The following is a 9,334-nucleotide window of genomic DNA, read 5'->3' on the forward strand; positions in this document are numbered from 1 at the left end:
CCAGCAGCGATAATTGAGTTATCAATTTTGTGCTCTTTTGGGCCAGAAGCAGAGATCAGAGAGCTATTTTATACACCTAATTATGGATTATTTCCCATAGCTATAAAACCACGGAGAGACAGATCCAGAAAATATGTCATGAGGTGATCTGTGTCCTCTTCATCTCTACTGGCTTCTCCCTATTGCTTCCTTAAACTCCAGGCTGAATGCCCTCCAGACAAAGCAGTTGTCAAAAGCAAGGGATACCTATTTCCCCACAGGACAAAATCTCTTCCCACCCCAGCAGAGAGCTGCTTAAAATTAAATTCAGCTTTTACTGAAATGATCTGTTTAAACCTTTAGCACCTCGTTGAGTCAGGCTGAGATTTATCCCATTTCTGTGCAATTTGGCTATAATCTGGCTCATAATGGTGACCCAGGGTTCTGCTGAGGAGTCAAGAATTTGATTTTTTTTCCTGCTAATGTTTTTTTGGGGGGGGGGTGTTGAACGGAATGATCCTTAAGGTCCCTTCCAACCCAGCCCATTCTGTGACTCTGTGAATTGGATGTGGCCCTTCACATCCCCCTTAGCTCCCCAGTCCCTTGGTCCAGGTTTTTTTTGCTGCAGAGCCTCCCTCCATCCCAGGCAGGTCTGAGCTGCCTGGAGCATGCTGCAGTGCAGAGCCAGTGCTGAAGTCCAGCAGATCCTATTTTTATATTTAGGGAAAGAGACAGGAATCATCTGTGTGTCGGGATTGGGTTTCTGGTGGTGACATGAAGAGGCCATCCAAGATGTATGACCCAGCAAATGTACTGTAATGCACACATCACATTTGTTCTGCCAGTAAGTAGATATTGTCTAGGGTATATTACAGCTGTGCTTTGGTGTTTAATTTAATGTGAGTGAACTGCCTTAATTTCTCTAAATTGTAGTAATAAACATAATCCTAACAGTGATATTGCTAATAATTTATTTTGCAAGTGATTAATCAACAATGAACTATTTTAATTACCTGTTCGGAAATGCCAAATTCTAAATTAATTATGTGTCATTATATGAATTCACATGTATAAATATATGCACTTATATATGAATTCCAAGGCTAATTAAAATGAATAAACCATCAGATTTGGTGAATTCATAGAGCTGAGGGAGGATGTGCTCTCCCCTGCTCTTCTGCCTTTTTGCATTTCATCCTCAGCACAAAGAGAATCTCATTCCAGTGCTTTATGCAAGTCGTTTGCGGTCCTAAAAAAGATATTACCTGGAGAAAGTAGCAAATTCCCTGGATCCCAGCCTGCCAAGAGCAGAGTGGAGGCCAGGGGTGTGGGAAGAGGGAGCAGGGGAGGGAGGTGGAGGCTGCTGCATTTCTGTCTGTGGGAAATGCAGAGTGTGACTCTTTGGGGTGATCTCTGTGCCAGACCTTGGGAGTACCTGGAAATAAACCCCAGTGGGAACTGGAATGGGGGAGAAGGAGGTGATTCCCTGCCCTCAGTTCTTACCAACCATTTCGGAGGGGAGTCACGGAGTCACTAAACAGATTTGGGGCACAACCAAAGAGTTTTCCTTTTCACCTGGGAGGAGGCTGCATCTAGAGATGCTGCAAGGCACAAAGCTGGCAGGGTGGGGTATTTAGCAGGGGGAACAGCCCCCAAAATGAGGCTGGGCAGAGAGGGGAGACCATCCCTTTGCAGCAGGGCTCAAGCCCAGAGCTCACGGCCAAGAGTGTCGCAGTCATCAGCACTGTCCCAGCAGCAGCAGAGGTCCCCAGGGGGCTGGTGGCCCCTGTGGCACAGAGGGGCAGGGGAGGGAATCTCTAATTTAGGGGTGGGAAGCGAGACAGTTCTAATGGTTTGTAGCACAGGCTTGAAAACCAGAATGATTAACGAGAGCAATGCCATGGAGGAACCAGAATCTAAGTAATGAGACCTTTATTTGATACATAATACCACTGGGACCTTCTATAAAGAGAATATCAGGAGTAGGGCTAAGTTTTGCTGGCTTGGGAATGCATCAGGAAGGGGAAGAGTATTGCTGACTCTGCAGTCAAATCCTGGGGCTGTGCACAACGGGGCTGCAGTGCTGTTCAATGTGAGCCTGAGACATGTTAATTCAGTCATATATTTTCAAATGCTGTAGAGACACCCTGATTTAGTGTGCTGTGTGGATCTGTGCAGAGTTGTGGGTTTAAAATGCAGTGTCCAGAGCCTGATTCCATCACCTCATGGCTGAACTCAAGCCGGGAGATGAAGAAGCCGTTAGATACATATCGAGAACTTCCAGCCAAAAAATTACTTATGGTTTCAATTGAAGGAGAAGAAGTTGTAGAGAGTTTAGGTATGGATGTCAGAAACACAGCAGTTAACAGCAGAGATGTATGAGAGATTGGGAGGTGATAACTTAGATAAATTGGTGTCTCATCCATATTAAGGAGACAGCTCATCCTCAGTTGCTGCCGGATGACATGAACGGTGGAGCGCATATGGATACTAAAATACATTGGTCTTAAAGTTAAATCCCCAAGAACCATCAGAAATAAGTCTCAGAGGCCAAAGTGAGATTTGATGCACACTGCAAAAATATGCAGTCTGTCAGAGCATGCTGCTTTCTCCATATAACTTCCACCATTTGTGGGACAATTATAGGGAAAACAATACTGTGATCTGTAAAGCAGCTCCTGGAGTGGTTTTATTCACTAACTCAATGCTATGCATAATCATTGCCAGCAACATCTCCAGAGGTGTGTGCATAATAGAGAGACATCAAGTCAATGAGTCAAAACATCAGAAAATAAAATTCAGATGAACCTCACATTCAAAAATTATATCATCTGTCATTTAACACTGTCTGAAGACCTCCTTATTGAAATAATGCATCTAAACCAAAAGCTACCCCAGGCAGTAATGCCATACTGTGCTGCTGTGTTTAGGAGCTACCAGGAGCTGGGGTTTTCTGCACCTTGAGCTGGCTGCCAAAGGGGAGCTGGGGTTATAAAATCTGTGGGGATCCTCAAGCTGAAGCATCCAAATGACTCGTAGAGGGGAAACAGAGGGCACTGGGAGGGTCTGTTCCTCTCCTGTACCCATGTCAAAGCCTGCTAAAGTGAGGAGTGGCCCACCAACATCACCCATTTCCCTTGCTGTGTAGATGTGTACAAGGATTTTCCTTTCAACAGCCAAATTTTCCTCTGAAAGAGAGTTTGTATCCAAATGCAAACTTAATTTGCCCTGGCTGACATTACACCTCGCTGGATTAGATCCTTCATGCCTCCCATTCCAAAATACCCGTGGAGATAAGAAGTTACCCTTTTTGAAAATGCAGCCTTGGAAGACCTTTAACTCCCCTAACTAAATTCTGATGGTGCTATTTTCCCAAAGCACCATGTACAGCATTGTCTCTGCACTGCAGCTTGAAAGGAACAATTCCCTGCGGATGCAGGCTCCTGCAGCCAGGAATATCTGCTCTGGGATGCTTTGGCAGGGGTAGCACAGCACGGGCCACAAGCTAAGGGTACACACTTGTGTAAATGAAATGTGCATGGCTGTGTCTGAGCTGCACACGGGCAGGGGCAGGCGGGAAGCACCAGTGCTGGATAATGAGCCCGAGCTGCTCCCGAGTGTGAGAATGAGCAATGAGCATCTCTGCTGGAAGCAAAATCAGGAACTTGGGTGAGCTTTGCTACTTAGACAACAAATCACTGGGTGTGCTGGAGGGTTCATTTTTCATTGGGAAACACCAGTGAAACAAGTACTTTGCTGCTTATCTCTTTATTGCTTATCAGTGCTTCTTTGCCCTTCATTTCTTGGAAAAGGCATGGTGCTTAAATGGGTTGAAGGGTGGAGGCTGTGAAAGAACTAAGCCACCTCTTTAATCCCAGGGGCTTCATCAAGGGTTCATTTTGCTCTCCGGGAAAATCTCTGTCTTCCCAGATCACTCGCCTCCCTCTCTCCACCATCCATCTAGGTTGCTTTGTCTGTATCTGAAGTCATGCTTGCCATCCTTTGAAGAGGTAGTCTCCTCTAAAAAATCAATAGTTAACATTGTCTTTAAATAGTCTGACATTTACCTTTACTGCAGTTTTCATTTCTTTCTGGGATTGCTCAGACATTTGTATTACCCGTGTACATTCCTTATTTCTCTGCCTGTAGCCACGGACCAGGAGCTTCGCAGGGATGGCAATCCTGGTGGGGTAACTCCCAGCCACAAATAAGGAGACTTTTGCAAGATAATTGAGAGGACTGGAGCTTGCTAATAGAAGCCTCTTTAATTTATGTAAGACATCAACTGAGAATAATTACAAGCAAAAGGGTATCGTAAATCCCTGAAGGAAATACAGGCTGAATGCAGTTTTCCCAACAAGCAAATTTCAATGCTAGCCCAAAGGTCAAAATAAAAGACTGTGAGCTTTAACCTCCTGAGCCATCCACCTTTCCTTTGGCTCTTGTCAGGAGCTTGTCTGGGGGTTCATGTAGAAAGCTGCCTGTTCAGAGCAGGGCTGTTTGCAATCTGGGAAAGTTAAGCAAATTAGCAGAATTATTAGGTAAGAGGCAATTCTCCACAGCCTGCAAAGCAACTGCTTGTTAAATTAGCTCACACGGGAGAATTGCACTGATGGAATGATGGTTGCAGTGTTTGCAGAGGGAAGGCTGTGCAGGCATTTCCTTTGAAATAATGCTGCTGTACTCCAGCTAAAGAATAAAAAAGGAGAGTTTGTGCACATTCCCTTGGCGGGCTCCCTGCACAAATATGCTGTGGAAGATGCCTTTGTCTTTTAAACACGTTTCTTCTACCCAGTTCCTTCTGCAACAATAATAATAAAACTAATAAAGAAGAAAAACCCAAGCCCCTCAAACTATCTACTTCTAAAAATAGGGAGGGTTGCAGGAGCACTGATGCCATCATACCCCTGGAAGCAGGTGGCTCATTGCTCCCAGTCCCCTCTGGGACTTGCAAGGACACCTGGGGTTTTGCAGCCTTGCTGTCCTGGGAAGACTGTGGGAATGTGGCTTTCAGCAGCAGAAACAGAGTCCCCCAAGAAGTCAAGGAGAGGGTGGCTCACCCATGGACTCTGATCTGTCAGTCTCATTTTTATATACTCTTTGGTTATTGATTTGGTATTTTTATACCTTATATAGTGCACTTAGTACAGGAAAAAATGGATTCACCAAGTAAATGGGCTTTATTAGCAGGTCTCTGATGGAAAATTATGTCAGTTTTCCATTTAAAAGATGCATCAGATTAATTCACTCATGAATCAATCTGTCTATGCTTGAAAATCTACTCACACCCCACATTAAATCGTCCGGCTTGACACTGCAGGCTGGAGATCACAATGGAAGTTTTTAAATGATGAAAAGGTATTATTGTGAAGTTTTTAGCACTTCCAAGGCATCAGGGAATGAAATTCTCATCCCCAAAATGAAGCGAGGATCTTACACCAGGCTTAGCACCAGATTCCCTTGCGGATGAAGCTGCATCAGTTAAAGTCATTTGGATTTTTTCCTTTTTTCTTTCCATTCTTTCTTTTCCTGCTTCTTTCTATGACCGATGGATGTCCCAGCTAAAGGGGCTGTCCCAAGTTTTGTCCTTCACAGGCTTTTTTTTGGCTCACAGGGCCATGATCCTCACCATGGAAAGATGGATTGCACCTGTACTTTCCAGGTGATCCACAAAAGGGGGATAGAAATTAATTCCTTTCCCTGTGCTGAGTAGAAGCTGCAGGATCATTCATTATTTGTTCCTGAGTGAGTGCTGCACGGGGCCACCTCTTACTCCTGTCAGGATATCAGCTCATGGCTGGACACTGGCATATTTGGGAAAGTTTCAAATCTCCCCCTCTCATTCTTTCCCCACTCCTGTCCCTCTATGCAGGATAAAGCAGAAATCATCTGTCAGGCATTGCACAAAATTATTTATAGGATGGGAGGGCAGAAAGAGCTGGAGGCAGATTTTATCAGAGATGCTAAAAGATGTGAAGTAACCATTCCACGTGGAATTGGAAAAGAAGCCCTTGGTGTTGAGTTTCTTCAAGAGAAAGGCTGCCCATGTTCTGCCCCATCACTCAGTTACTCAGCTCCTTGCAGCCCCCCTGTAGCAGATGCTGCTCCTCCTCAGCCCCAGCTCTGTGGTGCAATCCCACCTTTCAGCCCCGGGGCTACATGAAGCATCTCAGTGTTTATTTTTGGTGTAGTAGAATAAAAGACAAGTGCTTAGAGCCAGCTCAGATCCCTGGGTGCACATCAGTTTCACAAGCATAAGGCAAGAGCAGTTGAACGTTAAAACAGGGAGTCTCTCTTGGAATCATTCAGGTTGGAAAAGACCCCTAAGATCATCAAGTCCAACCATTAAATCCATGTCCAATCCAGACAGGCCCATTGATAAAATAATTGACATGGAGCTATTTTCTGTTGTCCCTCTGCTTGCTGAACGCCCCAAAATGAGGGATTTTATTCCTTGTGAGGGAAAGGAGGACGTATCCACACCCCAGGCTGGGTGCTACTACAGCTCAGCAGCGCTGCAGGAGCTGAGGCAATGCACGAAGGCCACGCTCCTGCTGTCTGGCCACGTCAGACACAAAGGGAAGGACGTCTGCTCCAACCTCAGCCAAAAAAGGGCTCGTGGACATGGTTCATCTCCTGGATGCAAACAGCTCAGGCTGTGCAGGCACCCTCTGGTGTGCAGCTCAGTGGAAGGGCGGTGAAGGAGCAGCCCAAACACAGAAGCTGAGGGATCCTTCCTCTGCTCTCGCTTGGGTGTGCAGGAGATCCCATCATCCAACCCTTTCTTCCTTTGGAAAACATGTGCAGCACATCCCTCTGTTTGTGTTTAATCCAAACTAATGTCCTACGGCTATGATACGTGTGATTATGGCAGTCATTTTTAATTAGGGGTTGTGTCAATGTATTGACATTTGTATCGCTTTTGGGGGAAGTAGAGGATATTTTCCTGCAGGTGAACTCTTCTCTTCATGTTTCTCTATCCCTCCAGCTGCACTGCTTGCTTATTAAAAAATGCAATGTTATTAAGCCCATTCTTTGTGCAAGTTAATTAAGCAACTTACACAACACCAAATCCAAGGAATGCAGAATTCAAATTCCCTTCATCCTATGGCAAGATTTATAATCTTATCCTGAGTGCAACATTTATCATTAACAAAAGCCCAAGCAGGATCTGGGAAACAGTGTGATGAAGAGAATGCATTCACTGTCTTGCTGGGAAGTGGAGTTAGACAGGAATGGCTCAAGCCACTCATTGCCTGCAGTGATGAACACCCTGCAGAAGATATTGTTCACACAGAGAGAAAAGGGAAGGCAGATCATTACATTTATTGGTCATTGCTTTTCAAGAGTCAATAAAGACCTACTGGAAAAGACATGGTTAGTAGCAGGAATATATCTTTTTTGTCTATCTCAAAAATACCTTTGGCTCAATGGCTTTATATAACACCAATAGAAGATCTGACTTCTGCCTGATATGTCAGGATGAATCTTCCTCCTGGATGATGGTTCTGGTGTAGATGGTGCTCACATTGTACAGTTTTTAATGTCTTTAACCATCTTTAGCTTTGTATCCTGATTGCCCCTTCAGGCAATATGTCAATGCCATCTGGGAGGAAAAGAAGAGACTTCTGCTCACTCGCCGCTGTAACGTAGATCTCTGGACTAAAACTGTGCTTCCATCACTTGACAAACTGTCAGCACAGAACAATTATCTGCCTGTTGGCTTGCTTGTCTTTTCTCCCCTCTCAGAAAAAAATATAAATAAATAAAAGAAAAACAGGTGAAGGAAAAGGATGTGCAGAAAAACACTCCATGGACAGAACCTGGCTGATCTGATCACACTCTCTGAGACACTTGAAGATCAAAGGCAGAAGTGGGTTCTCTCTTTTGCCACCTCCTCTTCCTAGGCTTGACTGGTGAATGCTCTCAGGTCTTTGGGACAGAGAACGTGCCTGTTTTTGTCTGTGTTAAGTCCTGTACAAATATGGATATTAGAGTATTAGTGTATTTAAGCTGATGTGTTCAGGAGCTCTAGATTATGAATTGCTCCTCAAAATAACGTTTGCATTCGGCGACAAAGGTCTTTATTACAGAAAAGGGTCAAGCAAAAAAGGATTATTCTTGCTAATTATTCGCTGTTATTTAATATTTGCACAAAAGGTTTGCAGGACTGAGTCCTCAGGATTGCCTTGTTTGAGAAGCTAATGAGGTTTCCAGGAAACCAGCAGTGTCTGGTGAGCCATCAGAGCAGCCTCTTAGTGGATATGGGAAACAATTAGATTTGATGTAGTTAAGGATGGTTGGCTAAAGGTTTCTAATGACTTAGCCAGGACCCGATCCTGAGATTTTCAAAGTCAGTGGTAAGACTGCCACTCAGAGCTGTGCTTTATGGGAAATCAACTGAAGTAGATCCAATTTTCAGACCATGGATGGGTTCAGGATCCGGGCAGCTGCTGGCTGCAAAGGGCAGATATCAGTGAGCTCCAAACCCTGCTCAGGAAGGATTTGGGAGTGAGCAGGGTTGAAACACAAATGGTTGGGAAGGATATTTACAATGTTTTGGTCCATGCCTTATGTTTGTTCCTACATATTATCAGTCCCTAGAGAGCTCCCCTGAAGTCTACCTGCTGCCTTCTCCTTGGGCATCGTATTTCCTTGACTAGACCATAATGACTGTATTGTTATAGAAATTCCATGCTAAGTGAACTGAATTTCTCATTCCATAAAGACATAATTAGGCAATAAAAACACAGCCAGAAATCTTCAAGCATGGGTGCCTGAAGGTGGGATCCACATTTAGGCGTTTAAATGCATGGCCCAACTTTTGGGATCCTTGTGTATTCATATCTTCTCTTGCTTCCAGAGAACTGGAAACTTCCCTGCTATTCAAGGTAGCTTTGGGGGTACCAAACTTCTTTAAGGAAAAAAAAAAATCATTTACCTTCCCTGGTTTTATTCAAGTTGCAATGCCTCCAGCTTCCCCATTTGACATTTTTTAGTAACTTAATTATCATTACCAAGGAAGAATGTTAATAATGGTGTTGTTTAAATTGGATGCAGCTCTGGGGAACAAGAGAAAATAACCCAGATTGTGGGAGCAGGCAGGAGGAGCATGGTATTTTGGAAACCCAGGCCACAACCTGCTGGAAGCATCTGTTTCTACTCAACCTTTCCCTCTAGAGTCCTAACATCATTCACAGCCCATACTGCCAGCAATTAGGGACTTGTGCTGAGGATTTCCCTTCCCTTGTGCTGTCATCCCAAGGATGTTCAGGAATCTCAGGACTGGCAGTGACACTGTTGAGGTGGTTTGCCTGGACAGTCATTTGTGCCTCAGCAACTGCCTTTGCTTGAT

Source organism: Molothrus ater, chromosome 17, assembly GCF_012460135.2.
Source record: "Molothrus ater isolate BHLD 08-10-18 breed brown headed cowbird chromosome 17, BPBGC_Mater_1.1, whole genome shotgun sequence".
NCBI classification, from domain to species: Eukaryota; Metazoa; Chordata; class Aves; order Passeriformes; family Icteridae; genus Molothrus; species Molothrus ater.